Genomic DNA, 24,142 nt, shown 5'->3' with positions numbered 1-24,142 from the left:
TGAGAAGTTGCGCAATTCCCGTTTGTTGCTAAATAATAGCTCAATACATTATCTCACAGCCATTTGACATTGGCACTTCCCCAGGCTTTGACTGATTTTCTCCAAAAGGCATGGTTATGAGAAAGAGACAATAAGTCAGACGAATTGCAATAAGATAGTTCACACATGTGTGAAGTGTTGAATAACCTGCTGATGTGTTGTGTCATTCTATGATTCTAATGTCAGGTCAATTTCTCTGCCACATGGCTATGTTTTTCAGCCGAATTGTACTTCCACAAAACATGGTTCGGAAGTGCAGTAAGACGGCACGCCGGTTTGATATTCTAAGTCAGTCCATGTGGTTCTGCCCATTGTTTCTGTAGTGCAGTGGTTACTAAGTAACGCAAAAGGTCCCCTGTCTGGAAATGGGTAGAAACATTATCGAGATTCACACATCTGAGTGTGAGGGAAAGTTCCATAATTCATATTTGTTGTTGAATATTAACTGAATATAGTATCTCATCGCCACATTAAATCTTCCCTTCGCCAAGCCTCAAAAAGCCCCCCCAAAATCAGGAGGGATGAAACTGACTAGGCACAAAAAATAACAGTTTCTTTAGTTAACAACAGAAATTAATGAGTTTACAAATGCAAATTCACAGTTACTTACTGACTGAAAGATACTACCAGTGTGATCCAAAAACTAGCGTCATCCTAAAGACAGATGCAACTGATACTATGATTGAACATGAGGGAGTGGGAGAGATGGTAGAAAATCACTTTGTATCACTCTTCATCATGAATCTTCATTCTTTCATGAGCATCGCTGGCCAGCATTTGTTGTCCATCCCGACTTGCCCTTCAACTGTGTAACTTGTTAAAGCATTTCAGAGGGCAGTTGAGAATCAACCACATCACTGTGGGTCTGGAGTCACGTGCAGGTCAGACCAGATAAGGCCGACCGATTGACTTCCCTAAATGACTGGTGAACCACATGGGTTTGTATGGCAATCAATGATAGTTTCATGGTCATCATGGCTGAGGAAATACTGAGGACATGTCTGATCAGAATAAACATCTTTTGTAAGTTCACCATGAAAGGAATTGCATGAATAACTTATGTTTGTATCGAAAACTGGAGAAGGAACCCTAGTCCAAATCTTAATTTCATTGGGTAAGGGAACTATTCATTAAGGCAAATTGCATGGATTCTGCAGAAACTCCTTCTACAAAGGGGAATTTGGCAATGGTTGAAAGGGAGAAAATTCTGATCCATGGAAAGAGAGAAGGAATTTGGGATTAATTGGCAAGATCTTTGTAAAAAGCTGGTATAAATAAAATGTGCGGAAGGTCCTCCTACTGAGCTGTGCCATTTGAAGAGGACATTATTGATCAGTCTGTCTCCAGCATTCCTAATGAGAACAGCCGAATTCCATTTCTTCAAAACAAAGACCCAAAGTGCTGCTGCATGACGTCACCGTTTAACATTCCAGACAGCTCCATTGGGATCCAGGCAGGGAAGTGTTCCTGTAGCGTTGTGGTTACCCCGCTCATTTCACATGTGTAAGTTACTCCATTCGATGCTCGGGGAAACATTATCACCCAACTGTGTGGAAAAGTTACATCGCTCCCATTCCTGTTTGTTGTTGAATGTGAACTGAATGCTGGATCTTGCAGCCACATTAGATTCGCCCTTCACCATTTCTGAAGATAACATTCAGCAAAATAAGAAGATGTTTCCGCTGGCAGCGGGTGATTGGAGAGTGCGGGGCTGGAATATTGTTATTTTTTCCTGTCTCAGTTACCGTGGAGCGACTAATTGATGGGTTTGTTTCAATCCAATAGCCTCATAGATCTGTATTAATTTAGATGGGGGTACATGATCGTTCATTTTCTTTGTTATATCAGAAATGAATGTCCATAAACAAAGCTTGATGTGGGAGCCGAGTTTGCAACTTGGGGGTGGGGGTGGGAGGATTTTCTTGTGGTTTCAGAGGCCCGAAACAAATCAGAGCGTTAATGAGTAATGACGGGGAGAAAATAGTGACAGCTTCGTCCCTGGGTGGTCTCGAACTACCAACCTTTCAGTTAACAGCCAAACGCGCTGACCAATTGCGCCACAGAGACGTGACGAGATAACATATCCTCTATAAGATATCCTAAACCAATGGCTCAGCGAGTGAAAGCTTCAGATTGCCGCGACTGGAGTGACAATTATTCTTTCTCAGTTTTACTCATCCCAAATAAAAGAGTGGGACATTCATTGTGGATACATGAAAACAGTCTGATCCCACCCACTGCGGACACATCCATGTCACCGGGAACCAGCTCTCCTACAACCGGTGCCGTCTCCCTTCGAGTCTTTCGCTGCCTTGTCTGTTACCAAGTATTCTGATTGTCCTGAAGCCGATATTAGGTTTGAATTCCTGATGTGCAGTAACGAGAATCCTTTCAATGTCTCAGATCAGTTAATTTCACTGATAACATCAGAGTCAGTGTTCCAGCATCTTAAAGAAGGGAAAGGTGCCTTGACTGTCTCTGGTCAGTCGAACAGTTCACCCTTCATTCTTCTCTGATTCCGGTTTCCAAAGAGTTTCTAAAGATTCACAAAGCTGGAGACTGGGTTTTCTTCTTTGGTTCCTTCTCCATTTTCCTACCTGCCAACTGACAATATTTTCCAAAATCTCGTCTCAATCCTCCGCCTTGCATCTTGTCCAGGGATGAGGAAATTAAGTTTTGTGGAGAGATTATCGAGACCGGGATTGTTCTCTTTACAGCAATGTCGGTTAAATGAAGAATTCATGGATCTGCTCAAAATGATGGGGGTGGGAGGCAACGGGGACGGGGCGGTTTGATGGAGCAGATAGGGAGAGACAGTTTCTACTGACGGGGGTCACTAGCCAGAGGACTGGGATTTAAGATAATTAAAGAAAGACAGACTTGCATTTAGTGTAGTGGTTATTACGTTTGCCTAAGAAGTGGTTCGAAATCGGGCAGAAAAATTATCACAATCTGTTCATTCACGTTTGTTGAATATAGTACCTTACAGCCCTGTCTCCTGGTCAATGCTTATAGCGCTTTTCCCGACCAGCGGGCGTCTCAAAGCGCTTTCCAGACAATGAAGGACATTTTGAAGTGTCGCCATTGTTGTGATGTAGGAAACGCGGCAGCCAATTAGCGCTCAGCAAAATCCCACAACCAGCAACGTCACAATGAGCGGATGATGTGTTTTTGTGACGTTGATTGAGGGATGAACAGGACACGTGGCTGTGAGATATTGTATTCCCTTAAGTATCAAATGTGTATTTTTGGGTATTTGCTTACCATTAAATTAACAGATTTTGATCATGTTTCTGTCCAGTTTCAAAGCGGGGACCTTTCACATGTGATAACCACTCCAATACAGAACAATACCTGACAGAGCCAGAGGCACCTACACATCATGTTAAACTGTGAGGTCCTGCAGCAGCACTTTGGGCCTTTGATTTTCGTAAATGGAATTCAGGTGGCAGATTTAGAATTATAATGTCAGCATAACATGGCATAGCACGTGAGGAGACCATTCAACCCATCATATCAATAACAGCTTTTTACAATGTTCTTTCCAATTAGTCTCAATTTCGTTTATTTTCTACATAACCATGATGTTTGACACTTTCAATTCATTGTCCAATTTCCTTTTGAAAACTCTGAGTGAAGAAAAACAATATTGAAAGAGGTGCAGGAGCTTCTGCCGTGTCCATGCTCAGTGTGTGAACATTAACAAAGTTTCCCTGACCCAATGACATGAAGACTTAGGCTGGGGAATCTAAAACAGCTTTCAAAAAAAAAATGAAGTTCATTTCAAATGGAATTTGCAAAGGAATTTTATTCTGACCAAGCATCTCCTTATTTTCCCCTGTCGATATGGACAATCTAATTCCTCTTGCTGTCCAACCTGTTACAGAGGTTGTTATAGAAAAGAGGGAAAGGTTTGCTACAGCTATACAAGGCCCTGGTTAGATCACACCTGGAGGACTGTGTAGAGTTCTGGGAATGGAACCTTATAAAGGATCAATGTTTGCCTTGAAAGGTTCAGAGGAGCCGCATTGATTCGTTGGTGGGTTTTCGAAACTGGAAGCTGTACATCCGCAGTTTGTGGCACTATTTCACCTCACTGTTCACTTCATGTTCATGTCTAACACACTCGATACTGTTATTGGCTGAACAAGTCTTCTGTGTTTGAACTAAACATGCTATAATTCGGCGCTCCCACTCCTGCCGCCCGGGTTTGGCCCTCCTCAGGGAATGTTGTTTTCTTGTTGCTGTGTAAACTGTCACAATGAACTGATCCTGGAGTCTCATTCCTGTGGGATCTACAAAACCCATCACTTCTCTTCCTTTTTCATTCTCACTCTTTGATTTCCAGTTGTGTTGGAAGCACGTGAAACAGCCGCATCATGCATGGCGTAGTCAGTAAAGCAGAGGGTTCTTAATTTTAGGGTCTGGGCTCAAGCCCCAGGATGGACAGCGCCGTTTTTTAAACTTTGCTGCTGTGATGGGTGAATCCCAGCTCCCCATTCCTCCAGCAGTGTCACCGCTCAAACTGAGTCCTTCTCCATCCTCTTTGTTAGTATCACAGTTGCTACTGTGCGAGTGTAAACTGCCTTCGGCTTCACTGGAAGTCGGAAAGCTTTAGTGCTTTCATCCATCCCAGCCTCCATTCAATTCCCGTTTTTACCGCTCTGCTAACTGATAAAATGGCAGGGATTCCTCGTGCAAACTGTAAAAACAATCCGGAAATTTGATCGAGGGAACTGTGAAGTGATTCATGTTGGTCAGAAGAATGAGGAGAGGCAACAACAATTAAATTGTGCAATTCTAAAGGGGTTTCTCTGTTACACAGCGAGTGGTTAGGATCTGGAATGCACTCCCTGAGAGTGTGGGGGAGGCAGATTCAATCGCGGATTTCAAAAGAGAATTGGACAGAAAATGCAGGTCTCCGGGGAAAAGGCGGGGGAATGGGACCAGGTCAATCAGTTTCCTTAAGGGTAAAAGTTCTCCCTTTTCAGACGGAGATGAGGAGATTTTTTTCTCTCTCAAAGGGTCGTTGGTCTGTGGAATTATTTTCCCCAGAAAGCAGTGGAGGCTGGGTCACTGAATTTATTCAAGGCCGAATTAGACAGATTTTTGACAGACAAGGGAATCAAGGCTTATGCCAGGGGCGGGAGTGGGGGGAAGCACGGTGGTGGAGGGCGGAGGGGTCTCTGGTGGGGGAGCATGAAAGTGGAGTTGAGATCAGAACCAGATCAGCCATGATCTTATTGAATGCTGGAGCAGGCTCGAAGTGCTGAATGGCCTCCTCCTGTTCATTACTCCCATGTTCCTCAGACCAGGGCCAAATGTAACCTTGTCTCTGATTCTCCAATACTATGGTGGGCTCGAGGGGCAAAATTGTTCCATTCCTGCTCCGTTGTTCTGTTCTAATTCAGGGCTTGTCGCACTCGAAGCAATGGTTGAAGGGACATTCGCTGTGCTAAGTGTGGTTGAGTGGTTTGACAAACTGGATTTAAATTATATTCAAATCGCACCGCTGTCAAAATTCCAGCTAATTCGCTTTCTTTCGGTCCCTTCAGTAAATCCCTCAGGATGCGCTGGGGAATGCCGATGTCTGCAATGCTTCAGTTTGTTGGGAAGAATGAGGAGGAGCGATATAAATTGTGCGGTGACCGGAAATAGGTGAGACCGAGTCCAGTTTTCTTTGCTGCAACAATTCTATGATTTTGGTTGAACAACGTGACTGTTTTGCCCAGCAGCTTTAGTTGTGGCCGAGTGGTTAAGTTGATGGATTTGAAATCCATTGTGGTCTCCCCATGCAAGTTCGAATCCTGCTGACTGCGTTGTTCACTGTTTCTTCCTTCAAATTCCTCCACAGTTGATTAAATGGAATACAATTGTTCCCATGAGTTCTGTCCTGCTTTGTTTCCGTGTTCATTCATTGACAAGCACTCACCAAATCTGCAGTCGGGGACAAAACTGAACCAAGTTGGTGGTTTTCTGGGCGTTTTTCTCTCCTCAGTCACTCTTGGTGTTTTTGTCTGTGTGTGTTTCAATGTGGTTCAGTTCCCAGGGGAGTGAACACATGTTTGCTATTGCAAACCTTATTCACATTCGTTATCTATCATCATGGTAAATGGTAAAGTGAATAATAACAGGTTTGCCAGAACTATAACACGGAACTGCTTGCGTGACAAACAGTATAAGCAGCATGTGATAGGCAGAGCTGAGCGATCCCACAGCCAACGGAGCAGATCTAAGCTCTGCAGTCCTGCCACACCCAGTCGTGAATTGTGGTGGGCAACTGAACAACTCACTGCAGGAGGAGGTTCCACAAATATCCCCATCCTAAATGGCGGGGAGTACAGCACATCAGTGCAAAGGATAAGGTTGACTAATTTGCTACAATCTCCAGCCAGCAGAGGGGAGTAGATGATCCATCTTGGCTTCCTCCAGAGCACCCCAGCATCACAGGTGTCAGTCTTTAGCCAAATCGATTCACTCCACGTGATATCAAGAAATGCTGAGGGCACTGGATGAGGCAAAGTCTATGGGCCCTGACAAAGTTCAGGCAATAGCACTGAAGACTTGTGCTCCAGAACTTGCTGCGCCCCTAGCCAAGCTGTTCCAGTACAACTACAACAGAGGCATCCACCCAGCAATGTGGAAAATTGCCCAGGTATGTCCTGTATGCAGAAAGCAGGAGAAATCCAAACCGGCCACTTATCACCCCATCAATCTACTCTCCATCATCAGTAACGTAACGGAAAGGGTCATCAACAGTGCTATCAAGGAGCACTTGCTTAGCAATAACCTGCACACTGGCACCCAATTTGGGTTCCGCCAGGGCCACTCAGCTTCTGAATTAATTACAGCCTTGGTTCAAACATGGACAAAAGAGCTGAACTCATGTGGTGAGGTGGGAGTAATTGCTCTTGACATCAAGGGCACATTTGACCGAATTTGGCATCAAGGAACCCTAGCAAAACTGGAGCCAATGGGAATCAGGGGGGAAATTCTCCACTGGTTGGAGTCACACTAGCAGGAAGGAAGATGGTTGTGGCTGTTGGAGGTCAATCACCTCAGCTCCAGAGCATTACTGCAGGGGTTCCTCATGGTAGGGTCCTCGGCCCAAGCATCTTCAGTTGCTTCATCAATGACCTTCCATCCATCATAAGGTCAGAACGGGGGTGTTCGCTCATGATTGCACAATGCTCAGCACCATTCACGACTCCTCAGAAACTGAAGCAGTCCATGTCCAAATGCAGCAAGACCTGGACAATATCCAGGCTTGGGCTGACAAGTGGCAATTAACATTTGGGTCACACAAGTGCCAGGCAATGACCATCTCCAACAAGAGAGAATCTGACCATCGCCCCTTGACGTTGCCATCACTGAATCCACCCCTATCAATATCCTGGGGGTTACCATTGATGAGAAACTGACTGCAATAGCCATATAAATACTGTGGCTAGAAGACCAGGTCAGAGGCTATGAATCCTGCGACGAGTAGCTCAGGAGATGTCCTGACTCCCCAAAACCTGTACACCATCTACATGTCACAAGTCAGTGGTATGATAGACTGCTTCCCATTTACCTGAATGAGTACATCTCCAACAACACTCACGAAGCTTGACACTGTCCAGGACAAAACAGCCCTCTTGATTGGCACAACATCCACAGACATTCTTTCCCTCCGGCACTGACGCACTGTAGCAGCAGTGTGTACCATCTACAAGATGCACTGCAGCAATTCACCAAAGATCCTTAGAGAGAAATTTCTAAAACCACGATCATTACCACCTAGAAGGACAAGGGCAGCAGATAGATGGAAACACCACCACCTGGAAGTTCTCCTCCAAGTTACTCACCATCCTGACTTGGAAATATATCGCCCTTCCTTCACTATTGCTGGGTCAGAATCCTGGAATTCCCTCCCTAACAGCACTGTTAGTGTATCCATACCACATAGACTGCAGTGGTTCAAGAAGGCCGCTCACCACCACCTTCTCAAGGGCAACTAGGGACGAGCAATAAATGCTGGCCCAGCTAGTGAAGCCCACATCCCGTGAATGCAAAATTAAAATGGAAACATTTTTCATCCAGAGAGTGGAGGGCGTCTGGAATTCACTGCCTAAGTTTGTGGTTGAGGCTGAAACGCTGAAATTATTTAAAAGTACCTGGATCAACACCTGAAGTGCTGTAACCTGCAAGGCTACGGACCAGGTGCCAGAAAGTGAGAATATAATGAGCGGCTGGTTTCTTTTTCCTCTTTTTTGGCTGGCGAAGACATGATGGGCTGAATGGTCTCCTTCTTCATTGTAACATACCTATAATTCTTTGGTTCTATGTTGAATGATGTTATTGATGATTGAAAGGAATGCATTGCAACCTTGGGGCTTTTTTAGGTCGATTACCTTCTACACTTTGAATTTCAGAACAAACTGAGGCTCCAAATGGAACATATTTGTCTTTCTGCACGTTGGAGACCAGAGCAAGTGGATGCACACATCATCACCTGGCAGAGTGAATGGCACTGGACCTGTCGGTTGTGAGTTGGAGCTGCATGATGGGCGCCATTGATTTTAAACTTTGCTGCTTTCATGGGTGATCCCCAGCTCTCCATTCCTCCAACAGTGTCAACGGTCAAACTGAGTCTTTCTCCATCCCGCTTTGTTAGAATCAAAGTTGCTGGGTTTATCAGTGGAGACTGTCTCCACTTCAACGGAAGCAGAGAATTTAGTGCTTTGAATTTGGTGCCTTCACTGCCGCAGCCCAGGTTCAATTTCCGGGCAGGGAAATCCTTTCCCCTCCCATTGTGTGAACTGTCACAATGAACAGGGATTCCTTATCAAGTGAAAGTAGGCCTGGCAGTGTCTGTGGAGTGAGAAACAGTGTTAATCTTCCAGTTTGTTGATCTTTTATCAGAGCTGGAAAAGTCAGAGGTGTAACAGGTGGAAAACAAGTCCAGAGACGGAGGGAGGGGGATGAAAGGACAAAAGGGAAGGAGTGTGATAGGTTATAGGGCATGAGAAAGAAACTGACTAAAGGGATGAGGGTACAAAATGCGGGTGGGAATGAGAGAGATTTTTTCTTCCTGTTGTTCAGACTGGGACAAAAGTCACTCCTGATTAACCAATCACAATGAGCAGATTATGTGTTTTTGGTTGAAGGATGAACAGTGACCAGGCCAAATGGCTGTAAGATACTGTCTTCAACATACGTGAATCTGCAGATTTAGATAATGGTTCTGTGCAGTCTTGAACCAGGGATCTTATCATGTGTCAGGAAAATGTGACAATCACTGCACTGCAGAAACAGGAGATAACCGAAAAACTCAATGGGCTTCACTGAAATGTTAAGCGGTGACGTCATGCAGCAGCACTTTGGGTCTTTGTTTTGAAGAAATGGAATTCGGCTGTTCTCATTAGGAATGCTGGAGACAGACTGATCAACAATGTCAGAATCAAATGGCACAGCGCAGTAAGAGGACCTTCCACCCATCGTGCCTATGTCAGTTCTGCACACAGAGCTTTATAATTAATCCGAATTTCTTTGCCTCTATCCATAACCCTGATTTGTTTTCTTCCCCTTTCAAGTCTTTGTCCAATTCCCTTTCAAAACTCTGAGTTGAGAAAAGCAATATTGAAAGAGGTGTAGGAGCTTCTGCAGTGTGTGAAAATTAATGCGAAAATTAACAAAGTTTCCCTAACTCAATAACATGAAGAGTTGGTTTCCGAATTTTTTTACAGTTATGGAAATTTTAAAAATAGTTGATTTCAAATCGAAAATTCGAAAAAAAGTTTATTCTGGCCAATCACCTCCTCATTTTTCTCAGTCAAAGCAGACAATCTAATTACCTTATACCAACATTTCATTGAGTAAACACGCACAGCCACACAAGAAAAAAGGAACATCATGTGAAACATCGAAATAATGAAACATTGAAATAATTAAGTTACCACTGGAGATGATGTCTGTACGTTACAAAGTGCAGGATGATCTGATTAACTGACGGAGCTGGTTCGAGTTTCCCAATGACCGATTCCTGCTCCTTTGCTTCTGTTCTATTTTGGTGGCAACACCAGTGAAACGATGGTTGACGTCTTTGGCTATTCTATCGTGGCCGAGCAGTCTAAGGCCCTGGATTTAGGCTCTAGTCACTATGGAGGCGTGGGTTCGAATCCCATCCGCAGCCAAGTGTTCAGTCTTCGCTTTGGTGTCTGCAGCTACCCCATTAGAACCAACAGATACCAGTCCGCATTAAATCCAGTGTGGTGTTTTACTTTGATGGGAAGATCGAGGAGAGACAATATAAATATGAATTGTTGTGTGGGAAAAGGCGGAGTGTGGAATTACAGTAGTTGATTTGCTCTTCCAGAGAGTCAGCATGTGAACGACATGGTGAATGACCATCTGATGTAGCCACTTATGGTTTTATACAAACGTCATTAATGCAAATCCGGGGCTTGTGTTCATCACTGAGTTGTTAAGGTTTTGAATGCTTTGGGATCTCCACAGATAGGCTGGAATCCTGCCAACTACTCTTATCATTCTTAAAATTTTCAATGTACCTGCACAACTAATTATCGATTAAGTTGAATAGAAACCACCCAAAATCTGCAGCGTTCTCTAATTTCCATTCGTCTCCAAGCATTCACAAAAGTTGCAGCTAGAAATGAAACAAAAACGGAGCCAGGTTGGTGTCAGGCTTGATTTCTGGGTATTTGTCTCTCCTTAGAGCGAACCCCTTGCCCCCTGTCAGTCTTGGTGTATATGTCTGTGTGTGTCCCTCTCTGTGCGTCACTGTGTTCCAGTTCCTCATTTTTACCATTCAAGCATTATTCACGTTAGTTGTGTGGCTTCATGTTAAGATTGTACGGAGAAGAAAAAGAGCAGTTTTAAAATATACAAGAGAGGTTTTCTTTCTCTTTTTTGAATGGAGACTTTTCAGCTTCTAAGGGCCGGTTTGGTACAAAGTGGAGGATGATGGAAATTGTCACTGAGCAACATTTAAACAGACAGACACCGAGTCCTTGTAGTTGAGTGATTAAGGCAATGAACACATCAGGAGAATGAATTTGTAAATACAAATAGTCCAAACTGAAATCCCTCGGACATTAGGAACTGTTTCTACTGCTGTCAGGTGTCGCTAGGAACAGGAACGTAAAAGTTCAATCGCAAATGTTCCAGGAACGGATAGGATATAATCACCAGGAAAGGCTGAACAGCCTGAAGCTCTTTTCTCCAGAAAAGAGAAGGCTGAGAGATGACCTGATAGAAATGGGATCCTTTGTTGTTGTTTCTTCAGGGATTCGAGGTGCAATTTATTTCTTCAGCTACAGATTTACATCATTTGAATCTGCATCAAACAAACAATGAAATGTTTAGATGTATAGAAAGAAATATTTTACGTTGAGATGGAGTTCTTAAGATCGGATTTTGTCATCTGCTGAATCAGCGTTTTTATCAAACTCGCTCTGTCATTAGATTACAACAGTGACTACATTTCAGAAAGACTTCATTGGCTCTAAAGCGCCTCCCGTTGTCCTGAGTTGGTGAAAGGCTCTGTTTAAATGTAAGTCTTTCTTTCTCTTCTTTCTTTCTGTCTATCAATCTTAGTTAACAATCGTACGGAATGGTGAAGTGTATCTGTTCCCAGTGTCTACTCCACTCTCTGACTTTATCTGTCTGCCTTTGTTCCTGTATATCTGCCTCGCTCTCTTTCACTCTCTCAGTATCTCTGTCTGTGTCTCTATCTCTGTTGACTCTTGTGCTCTTTGTTCCTCTAGTTACTCGCTGTCTGTGTGCAACCAAGATTCACTGGATTGATTCCTGAGATGAGACGGTTGTCCTAGGAGGAGAGATTAAGTGGGATGAGTCTGTTCTCTCTGGAGTTTAGAATAATGGGAGGTGACCTCATTGAACAGTCTGACATTCTGAGCCAGGTAGACAGTGAACATGCTGAGAGGCTGTTTCCCCCTGGCTGGAGCGTCTAGAACTGGGCTCACATTCTCCGGATAATGTGTCAGCCACTTAGGACTGAGGTGAGGAGACATTTCATCACTCAAAGGCTTGTGAATATCTATGGAATTTTGTAGCCCGGATGTCTGTGGATCCCCAGCCAATGAGAATATTGAAGGCTGGGGTGGATACATTCTTGGGCTTTAAGGGAATGAAGGGCTATTGGGATTAGGTGGGAAATTGGTGTAGATTTTGGGGATCTGATATGATCTTATTAATTGGTAGCGGAGGCTCGAGGGGGCTTATGGCCAATTTTTAATGTTCTGTTTCAATGGAAACATCATCAAGGCGACGGGAAACAGCAGGTTGAGAGAGGTAGTCTGGCCGAACGGCCTCAGGTGCTGGATTCAGGTTCCATTATTTGTGGAACCGCTGCCAAGGTTGTTGGTGGTTCACGTGTGGGCCATTTTGAATGCTCTCTTCTGACGACAAAGTGCAGGCTCAAAGTGATTGCGGGTTTATTTTTAACTGGGAGAAGGAGGAGAGGCAATACAAATAGTAATTGCTTGTGTGAGAAAGTAGGGCAGTGGAAGTAGTTGAGTTGTTCTTCCAGACAGAGCACGGAGAAGATGGGCCGAAAGCCCGCCTTCTCTACTGCAGCCATCTTATATACCAATAACATTAACTTTCCATAGGGCCAGTTGCGGTGGTCAAGTGGTTAAAGCGATAGAGTTCAAATCCATTGGGGTTTCCCGATGCTCATTATTCCTGGTTTTACCTCTGTGTCTACAGAATTAATTCTCGGTTAGATTCAATCAAATCCATCCAAGCACTAAAGCATCCAAGGGGGTTTTCCTATTTCCGTTCATTCACGAAAACATTCCCGAAACTTGTAGTCATAGTGGGACAAAAACAGAGCCAGGTTGGTGTCAGGCTTGCTTTCTGGGCTTTTGTCTCTCCTTAGATACAAACCTTTGCCCTCTGTTACTCTCGGTGTCTTTGTCTGTGCCTGTTCCTCTGTGTGTGTCTATGTGTTTCCATTTCCCGAAGAGGTGAACACATTTTTACCGTCACAAACTTTAGTCAAATTAGTTGTGCAGTTTCATATCAAAATGTTACAGAGAAAAATATCAGGATGGAAGATGCAGGGGGAGTTTGCAATGTTTGGAAGGAGATGCAGCTAATAAGTGGAAGATTCAGCGAGAAGTTTTCTTCTCATTTAACACGAGATTTGGAACCAGATCTGGGAGATACTTCTGTCGATGTAAACAGTAAAATCTCCTCTATTACCGATTTTACCTTGCACCACCATCTCTTTAGTCAGTGCTTTGCAACCTATCACAGCCCTTCTCTCCTTTCCTATCTTCACCTTTGTGTTTGTTCTCGAGCCGTTGCGACCGGATGACATTTCCAACTCTGATGCAAAACTCGCACTTTCACACCACTGATTGTGGCAAAGGTGGTCTGCATTTCTCGCTTTAATCAGGAAATTATCCAGACTCACTCTAATAGTTTGCACAAGGTGAATAAGTTACCATTCCCTGATCAGGAATCGAACCCGGCCCATGGCCCGGTGAAAGCACCAAACCTGGACAACTAGAACACCAGGGTAGCTGCGCACAATCCTTACAATCTGACTTAGCTATGTTACCTGTGCCTTTTATTTTTATTTCCGACCCCTTGGAGCAAAAAGAGGCAAAAGCAGCGTAGAGGAGATAAGCCAACTCCAGAAACAATTTGGCAGATTCCCTGGTGGTCTTGTGGTCAGGATTAGGCGCTTTTGGCTCGGGTTCGAGTACCAGTCAGGGAATGAAGGTTTGTGGATTTCGAGAAATTGTTTAAACAAGTGTTGATTACTTATTGATTGAAAACATTTAGCAGCTCTGCCAGAAGCAGAAGTGTGAGAGTATCGCCTCAGAGCTGGAAAAAATCACACTTGGAACAAGTGGAGAACACAGAGGCGGAGTGAGGGAATGGCTGAAGAGTGGGTCTGGCTGCAAAGCACTGACCAGAGATGTTGGTGCGAGGCAAAATATGGGTGGGAGACGGAGAAATGTTGCTCCCTACTGATTGTACTGGCACAACTATCACTCCTAACCAATCACAACTGTTCTTTGAAAGCCTCTTTCTTTGCTCTAACTTTTTATAATTTTATGTTTCCCAACAGTACGGGTCATTCTGCCATTTTATAACCCACTCGAGCGAGATGTACTTTCTTACCTTGTATTCGGCTCTTAACAAACCAAAACACCAGGTTTGTCACGAGACTAATTGAGCGACACATTAATGGTGCCAATCCTTCACTTGAGCTCACCGTGTCCAAAGAGCACTGTTATCATCAGCCTGTTATGTACCTTCTTGAAGTGCATCTGCTGAACAATATAAGCTTATTGCAGCTCTGCTTTCTTCACATTGAAACCCAATGTGAAAATATGAACAATTTCAAAGCTGAACAAAGTACTAGAACGTGCTCGTACAACGTACAAACGGAGTAGAAGGAGAGTGTGACTGTGGATAATTGGCACTGTGCACATTCCTGTAATCAGAATCTGGGAGAATCAGGAAGATCCTGGTGTCTCTTTACCCTGTTGTCTGCAAATTATCGCCTTGTGTCTTACGAACTGACTCTGTCTGCATCAAGCAGCTAATTGACCTGGGAGCTGGACACAAGACAGGGACAGAAGCAGAAATAGATGCGACAAGAAAATGCTTTGAATTTGATGTCTGCCAGTTGCTTTCAATGATGTGAATGTCTGCCTTGCAGCGATTATTTGATGTTTTATTTTTTCTTTTTTGAAAGCAGCAAGATTTTAAAAGAACCACAGCGCCCAGCATGGGGCTCGAACCCACAACCTTGATATTAAGAGAGTTCTGCCAACTGAGCTAATTGGGAAATTGACTGAGGTCCATTCCATATCCCAACATACATGGAGGCACTTGTTGCTTTCAACCTGATACCTCAGCTTGTTCCGAAATCAAAGTGTAAAAGGTAATCACCCTCCAAAAGCCCCAAGGATACAATGCATTCCTCTCAATCATCAATAACATCATTCATATCTTTCACTTCTTAGCTGCACCTCCTTTCAAACATGGTGATCCATTTTCCTCAGGATTTGTTCCTGGATTTAATATTTATCTGCTTTATGAACTCATTTTGAAATCAGATTCTTTTCAACATCCACACAAATTGAATTGCAAACCTGACGGACAAACAATGGAAAACAAGTAACTCAGTCACACAAATCCCATGGTGCTCTTTTTCATATTATCAACAGTCAGATTTTCAAAAAAAATGAAGGAATTTTACAGTGAAAAGACTTGGAAAGGTGGTGCGATTTTTATTTGTGACTCACTCACTCGGGTATTCTGTAAATGCTGCTCGGAGGTTCAGTGACCGGGATATAATCTATCTGCGTTTTCCTGAGCCTGTGCTCGGTGTATTGGGAGGTTTGGCCCGGGTTGGAGTATCTTGTGTTCCAGGGATGGGCAGTAACCCGCTGTTTGAAGCTGCAGTCGCCACATTCTGCTGGTAGCGGGTGATTGGAGAGTGCGGGGCCGGAATATTGCTGCTTTTTCCTGTCTCACTCACGGTGAACCTGAGGATGAGCGAATCATTGATGGGTTTGTCTGAATCCAATAATTTCTTAGATTTCTACTGGGTTTGATGAAGTTACATAGTTCGAACAAAACTTTCCTTGCTATATTTGACAGAAAAAAATAATATTTTTTAAAAAGCTGTTTGTGTGGGAGCTCTCTGGACAACAGTAGATCTGGAACCGTTTTGGGGATATTATCTTGTAGCCCAAGTACCCAATGACAACCCGGTACTGCGTGACAATGAATTTTGATGGGGGAAAACAGTAAAAGCTTCACTCCGGGATGGTCTTGAATCACCAACCTTTCAGTTAACAAGAAAACACACTGACCAATTGTGCCTCAGAGACTTATACAAGTACAGTCTACAAGGTATCCTAACCAGGGTGTCAGTGAGTCAAATCTTCAAATTGCCACGACCCAGCTGACTATCGCTCTCTATCAGTTTTGCACTTCCAAAATAAAAGTTGGGTCATTCATTGTGGATACATGGAAACGGATTGATCCCGCCCACTGCAGGCACATCCATGTCACCGGGAAACAGCTATCCAACAACCGGTGCCGTCTCCCTTCAAGCCCCTCGGTGTCTTGTCTGTTACCAAGTATTCTGATTGTCAAAGCCGATATTAGGTTTGAATTCCTGATGTGCAGTAACGAGAATCCTTTCAATGTCTCAAATCAGTTAATTCCACTGATACCATCAGAGTCAATGTTCCATCGCCTTAAAGAAGGGAAAGGTACCTTGACTGTTTCTGGTCAGTCGGACTGTTCACCCTTCATTCACTGATTCCATTCCCCAAAGCGGATTTTCATTTTCTCTTTGAGTTCCCTGACCACATCTGGCAGCATCTTTGATTTGAGAGGCATAATTTATTGTCCAGATGTAATGCAGTTCCGATGAAAGGTTACAGACCTGAAATGAAAACTATGTTTATCTCTCCACAGAGGCTACCAGGTCTGCTGAGAATTCCAGTATTTTCTGTTTTTATTTCAGATGACCAACATCTGCAATATGTTGCTTTTCTTTACCTGATTAGTGAAACATATAAGATTCTGAGGGTACCTGGCAGTGCGGATGTTAAGAGGATGTTACCTCTTGTGGGAGAATCTAGAACTAGGGGTCACTGTTTTAAAATAAGCGGTCACCCATTTAAAACAGAGAGGCAAAGTTTTTTTCCTCTCAGAGAGTCTTGAGTCTTTGGAACTCTCTTCCTGAAAAGACGATGGAAGCAGAGTCTGGAATATTTTAAAGGCAGAGATGGATATATTCTTGGTAAGCAAGGGGTTGATAGGTTATCGGGGGGTAGACGGGGTACAGGTTTCAGGTTACTGTCAGATCAGCCATAATCTTATTAAACGATGGAGCAGGCTTGAGGGGCCGAATGGCCTACTCCTGCTCCTTGTTCTTATGTAGTGTTAAGGGTGTGGAACCCATTACCAGTAGATTTAGAGATCCATGTCTGAGCTGAAAACGTGCAGGTAAGCTCACACTGTAAACAGATTGTTCACCAGGTGGAAATGGAAAGGGATTCGCCCTATCATCCCAATTACTGACACAGCAAAACAGTCTCGCCGGTGTTATAACTGATGCAGTTGGTAAAGTGGAGGTATTTATTCCCAGAGGGAAACTTTAAACAACTGTCACAAGCTATAATTTTAAGTGCTATGTTTGAGATGCGACCCTAAATTCAGGAATCAGACCACCAGCTCTCGAAGTTTTACATTAAATAAAATGAAACATTTTATTAATTTACACAGATTAAAATATATATACACATGGCTCCAAATTATTACTCTCAGAACTTTTTAAAAATTCCCAAACTAATCTCCATTAAGGCAACAGCAACCTTTAGACTTAACCAGACACCAGGCAAAGCATTTTCACCGTACAAATTCAAAATGAGGTTCTTTTCATTTGTTCCTTGCGGAGTCAATTGGAGGCTTGCAGCTGCCTTTTTGATCTCAGTTGCCTCTGTTAAGCACACTCAAAATGGTTATCTTGTTATACCTACTATCACTGATTGAATGCAAATTTGCATTTTCCCACCAGCCTCTTTGAACACCTTTTAACAATGAAAGCCCTTTCATAATACCAATTTTGTTAATAATATAAATATATTACTTGGTAGCTGCTAGGTAGGTATCCATTTTCACTCTACTTCTTGAATGCTCTATTAAAAAATGCAAATGCACATAATTCCTCTTACATCTCAAAACTAGCACACTTCAAAGCACCCAGGCTAGCTGGCCTTAATTCAAATAAGACACACCCACAGAATAAACCTCTATTTTAAAAGAAAAGTATTTTCCAAAATATTATGTACATTAATAGCTCCATTACACCGGTGGGAGGCCATTCAGATACTTCACGTGAGCAAAGGGCTTTATTCAGTTTGCCCACATGTTAACACTCCATCTTTAAAGGTTCAAAGGATTTGATCCACAATCAGAGGATTGCTACTGGCAACAGAGGGTTTAAAAGCCACCAACTCATCCCATCTGCTAAGATTCCGCTGAGTTCAGATCTAACTTTAGGGGCTTGTTCTGCTGTTCATTACCCCCAGGAGAGAATTATGGTGGAGCCCAGAGCAATTTGGTCGCTGTATCAATTGATTCAACAATTTTATGCCTTGCCCCAATGGCACCCATCGGATCTGATTACAGGGCAGAGTTTTTATCCTACATTTTCGCCCTTCAATGGCGGAGCGGCCACCCAGCATTCGTTGCGGGACAGAATGTGCCCTATTCTCCCGACAACAGTTCATCGCACATGCGCATTGTTGTATATGCTTGGAGCGTGCGCAATGCGGTCAGTTTCATGAGCATGCGCAGTGCTGGTCTGTGACTGAAGCTGCTCAGAGCGGGTGAGAGAATGTCGAGTGGAGCAAACTAACAGAGTTAGTGGGTGTGTGAGGAGGAATGGAGCCAGCGGAGTGGGCAGGGAGGCTTCATATAGACACAGTGCAGGCCGCAGACCCCACATAACAAGGTACGGGTTTGCGGTTGAAGAGAACGGACCGAAAAGCTGATTTTCTCTCTTCGCCAGGCGCGAGGCAACGGCCGCCATCTTTTTGGGGGCAACGTGCAGCAGGGCGCATGCGCGGTCATCCTGGTCCAGGTAGCAGGAGGAGAGAATGTTGTGCATTTCTATCCTGGACTGACAGGGATGGATTTTGGAAACTCCTTTTCCAGGAGGTTAGAAGGGGATGATTTACACACAGCAAACTCAAACCAAGAGAAATGTTTGTCTCTTCTCAATTTATGTCCTGGATTGACATTGATGGATTGTTTGTAAACTACTTTTCCACAGAATTACTGAATCACACAGTGCTGAAGAGGCCATTCGGCCCATCGAGACTGCACCAATAGGGGAGAAGCACCTGACCTACCTACCTAATCGCATTTACCAGCACTTGGCCCATAGCCTTGAATGTTCTGACGTGCCAACTGCTCATCCAGGTACTTCTTAAAGGATGTGAGGCAACCCGCCTCCACCACCCTCCCAGGCAGCTCATTCCAGACCATCACCGCTCTCTGGGTAAAAAAGCTTTTCCTCACATCCCCCCTAAACCTCCTGCCCCTCACTTTGAACTTATGTCCCCTGGTGACTGACCCTTCAACTAAGGGGAACAGCTGCTCCCTATCCACCCTGTCCATGTCCTTCATAATCTTGTTCACCTCGATCAGGTCGCCTCTCAGTCTTCTCTGCTCCAACAAAAACAACCCAAGTCTATCCAACCTCTCTTCACAATTTAAATGTTTCATCCCAGGCAACATCCTGGTATATAAAATGGGAAGGATTTGCAGATTGGAAACAGAAACCAAACATCACATTAAAATCTGACAGAATGACTTGATTCATTGGAACTTGATGTTATCGGCCTCTCAGGATAAGCATTGAGTTCCAGGTCATTGCCACTCACTGTGTAAAATTTTTTCCTCACATGCTCCCTGTAGATCTTGCCCAAATCTTAAACCTGTAATCCCTTAAATCTGCAGTCCTGTAATCCTTTTACAATCAGATACTGTGAACAGTTTTGCTTTAACTACGTTATGTAAGCCAATTGTAAACTGGTACACATCTATCAAATCTTCCCTCAATCTACTTTGTTCCAAGGAGAACAACCCCAGTTTCTCCAAACTAACCTTACAATGTCCCTCATCCCTCGACCCATTCTGGTAAATCTCCTCTGCCCCCTCTCGAGGACCCTCCACATCCTTCATAATGTGTGGTGATCACTGGTTTGCACAGACCCAGATGTTCCGTGTTTGTCTGTGACATCATCACACATCAACAATTACACTGTGACATCATCACACATCGACAATTACACGGTGACATCACCCTGCTCCCCATGTATTTCCTCAACTGGGAGATTTTTCTCTGACTCCAGTGCTTCTGATATCATTCTAGCTGCAGGATCCAGCAGGAGAGTTTAACATTGCAAACTCTGAACTTATTTCAGAGCTGCATGTTTTTTACCATTCATCTACAGTCGAGACCTTTAGTACTGTGCTCTGTCATCTGTAAGAGGTTTCATGCCTCAGGGGCTGGTGTCACTTCTTTACTGTGGATCTAAATCCATGTTCATCCATTCCTCTGTTTTACCTCTGCCCTCCCTGATCACCTCTCTGCCATTGTCTAACTTCCTCTGTCTCTAATAATGGGTGTATTTTAGCTCCATTTAGGATTTTACTGTTACTTCTGCCGACAGTGTCTAAATGAAGTTTCCATCGCTCCCCAACCCTGACCATGTGCTGATGGCTTCCCAGCTTTACATTCCCATCTTTCACAGTCAGGAATTGTTTTTCTCGCGCTATAGTCCATTTCCCTTCCACTTCTGAGCTTATATTGACCATCAAATTCTGTATAATTTTTATTCTCTGCAATTCATTCTGCATGGCCTGAAATGTTTACTCTGTTTCTCTCTCCACAGATACCAGCAAATATTGCCAATCCCCAGTTGCCTGTGGGGAAGATGATGTTTGACCTTCTTGAACCGCTGCAGTCCATGTGGTGATGATGCTCCCACAATGCTGTTAGGTAAGGAGTTTCAGGTTATTCACCCAGCGATGATGAAGGAACAGTGATATATGACAAATTATTGCATTTATATCGCACTTTCAATGTAAGACAATATTCCAAGGCATTTCATAGAAATGTTGCAAAGCAAGGTTTGACACTGAGCCACATAAGGAGATATTAGGGCAGGTGACCAAAAGCTTGCTCAAATGGGTCGGTTTTAAGGAGCATCTTAAAGGGGAGAAAGTGAGGTGGAGAAGTTTAGGGAGGGAATTCCAGAGCTTGTGGCCAAGGCAAATGAAAGAATGGTCACCAATGATGGAGCGATTAAAATCAGGAATTCTCAGGAGGCCGGAATTAGAGGAGCTGAGATACCTCAGAGGGTTGTGAGGCTGGATTACAGAGATAGGGAGGGTGAGAGCTGGAGGGATTTGAAAATACGGATGAGAAATTTAAAATTTTGCTTCTTATCCTGGAGCCTTTGTAGGTCGGTGAGCACAGGGGTGATGGGTGAACAAGACTTGATGCGAGTAGCACACGGGTAGCAGAGTTTTGGATGACCTCAAGGTTACAGGGAGGTTGAATGTGGGAGGCCGGCCGGGAGTGCGTTAGGATAGTTAAGTCTAGAGGTAACAAAGGAATGGATGAGAGTTTCAGCAGCAGATGAGCTGAGACTAGGCTGGAGTCGGGCGATGTTACTGAGGTGGAAATAGGCGGTCTTGGTGATGATGTGGATATGTGGTTGGAAGCTCATCTTGGGGTGAAATATTTCACCATGGTTGTGAACAGTCTGGTTCAGTCTCAGTCAGTTGTCAGGGAGAGGGATGGAGTCGGTGGATAGGGAGTGGAGTTTGTAGTGGGGACTGAAGACAGTGGCTTCAGTCTTCTCAATATTTAAATGGAGGAAATTTCTGTACATCCAGTACTGGATGTCACACAAGCCAGGATGGTGTGTGACTTGGAGAAGAACTTGGAGGTGATGGTGTTCACATACACCTGTTACCCTGGTCCTTCTAGGTGGTGGAGGTTGAGGGTTTGGGAAGTTTTGTCAAAGTTCTGGTTTACTTGTAGGTCTATAACAACCCTCTCCTCATCCCCTACCTCTCCAACTCCCCTTCTCTCCCTGCCTCTCCCACTCCCCTTCTCTCCCTACCTCTCCCACTCCCCTTCTCTCCCTATCTCTCCCACTCCCCTTCTCTCTCTGCCCCTCCCACTCCCCTTCTCTCTCTGCCTCTCCCACTCCCCTTCTCTCTCTGACACTCCCACTCCCCTTCTCTCTCTGCCTCTCCCACTCCCCTTCTCTCTCTGCCTCTCCCACTCCCCTTCTCTCTCTGTCTCTCCCACTCCCCTTCTCTTTCTGCCTCTCCCACTCCCCTTGTCTCTCTGCCTCTCCCACACCCCTTCTCTCCCTGCCTCTCCCACTCCCCTTCTCTCTCTGACATTCCCACTCCCCTTCTCTCTCTGCCTCTCCCACTCCCCTTCTCTCTCTGCCTCTCCCACTCCCCTTCTCTCTCTGTCTCTCCCACTCCCCTTCTCTCTCTGCATCTCCTAATCCTCTTCTCTCTGTCTCTCCTACGCCCCTTCTCTCCCTGCCTCTCCCACTCCCCTTCTCTCTCTCTCTCTCTCTGTGTCACATAGAATTCTCCAGCCCAGCAGGTTGTGGATGCTCCATCATTAAATATATTTCAGGCTGAGATGGGGAGATTTTTGGTCTTTCAGGGAGTCGAGGGATATGGGGAGTGGACGGGAAAGTGCAGTTGAAGCCCAAGATCAGCCACGATCATATTGAATGGTGGAGCAGGCTCGACGGGGTGTCAGGACTTCTCTTGATCACTACTTATGCTCCTAAAGAGACCAGAGTCTTGTGTAGGTCCAGACCGGGTGGCAGGTTCCCTTCCCTGAAGGACATTAGTGAACCAGTTGGGTTTTTATGACAATCCAGCAGTTTTCATGGTCACTTTTCCCTCGTGCCGGCCCCACAAATTCCCAGGTTCATTCAGCTCAATTTCACAACCTGCCTTTGTGTTTTTGTGGGTTCTCTCTCACTCCCTTTTTTCTGTTTTAAATCAGTTTCACAGGGGATTAGAGGGGGAGGATGTACAGTCAGGAAACTGAAACCAAACATCACATCAGGATCTGACGGAGTCGCCCTATTGAACATGGACGGACAAAGCACCGTTCACAGTGGGGAGACACAGTGGAAATGTGGGGATTGTGGAATGGGATTCAGATTCCCGTCTGAGCTGGAAACTCATCGGCGCAGTCACACTAGGGAGAGACCGTTCACCTGCTCCTTATGTGGGAAGGGATTCGCTCGATCGTCCAGCCTGCTGAGACACCAGCGAGTTCACACTGGGGAGAAGCCGTTCGCCTGCCCCGATTGTGGGTGTGGATTTACGCGATCATCAAGGCTGGTACAACACCAGCGAGTTCACACTGGGGAGAGACCGTTCAACTGCTCCCAGTTTGGGAAGGAATTCACTCGGTCAACCAACCTGCTGAGACACCAGCGAGTTCACACTGGGGAGAGACCGTTCACCTGCTCCGAGTGTGGGCAGGAGTTCAGCTGATCATCAGGGCTGCATCAACATCAGCAACTTCACACAGGGGAGAGACCATTCACCTGCTCACAGTGTGGGAAGGGATTCATTCAACTATCGCGTCTGCTGACACACCAGCGAGTTCACACTGACAAGAGACCTTTTAAATGTCCAGACTGTGGGAAATGCTACAAAAGTTCTGGGAACCTGATGTCCCATCAACGTGTTCACACTGACGAGAGGCCAATCAGGTGCTCTCACTGTGGGACTGGGTTCAAGGAATCATCTCAACTCACTGTACACCAGTGAACTCACACTGGGGAGAGACCGTTCACCTGCTCCAAGTGTGGGAGGGGATTCACTCGGTCATCCAGCCTGCTGAGACAACAGCAAGTTCACAAGTAACTCATAACATTGATTGGATTTTGCTGTTAGTCACATCCAGGACTGAACCATGTACATTGGGGTCTGTTTCTGCTGATGTTAGTAAATTTCAGCCCCGTTACAGGTGTAAATATTAAAAAAGTATATCATATGATAAAGTCAAATAAATCAGCTTTGTATAAAAGCAGTGAGTTGTATCTTTTTAGTGGCTCTAACACAAGTTAGTTCATGTTGAAGGACCCTCCCTCTCCCCTGCCTCCTCCACCCTAACCTCCAACAAGTGTGAGGAGCTCATGGAGCTTCTTTGTCACTAAGATTGAGACAATCCGATCAGCTGCATCTGCTGCTTCCCTCCCTTCCACTAGCCCACCAGGACAAACTGTCTGTAAAGATCCCCCTTGTCTGAACCCTGAACTCGCATCTTCCTCTAGTTTCTCTCCCATCTCCCCTCCTGCCCTCTCAGCGCTCATCTTGTCCATGAGACCCACCTCCTGCCCCATCGATCCTATTCCCACTAAACTGCTGATTATCTAATTTCTCCATGTAGCTGATATTGTTAATGGTTCTCTCTCTCTCTCCTGGGACTGTCCCTCTTCACCTTTCAATGCATCATCATCACCCA

The 24,142-nt window shown here is 44.7% G+C and overlaps 1 protein-coding gene and 1 non-coding gene across 2 annotated transcripts in view; both read right to left on the bottom strand.

The window, feature by feature from the left end:
* The window catches only part of LOC144698069 (uncharacterized), a 207,830-nt gene that overhangs the window by 90,530 nt on the left and 93,158 nt on the right, over window positions 1-24,142 (bottom strand). The gene's annotated exons all lie outside the window — the stretch shown is intronic.
* trnan-guu (transfer RNA asparagine (anticodon GUU)) lies at window positions 2,033-2,106 on the bottom strand. The gene has a single exon. It is a non-coding gene; the product is annotated as a tRNA-Asn (tRNA).

Source organism: Cetorhinus maximus, chromosome 23 (genome assembly GCF_964194155.1).
Source record: "Cetorhinus maximus chromosome 23, sCetMax3.hap1.1, whole genome shotgun sequence".
Taxonomy (NCBI): Eukaryota; Metazoa; Chordata; class Chondrichthyes; order Lamniformes; family Cetorhinidae; genus Cetorhinus; species Cetorhinus maximus.
Note: the sequence above shows the minus strand (reverse complement) of the source record. Positions and strands in the feature narration are given on the sequence as shown.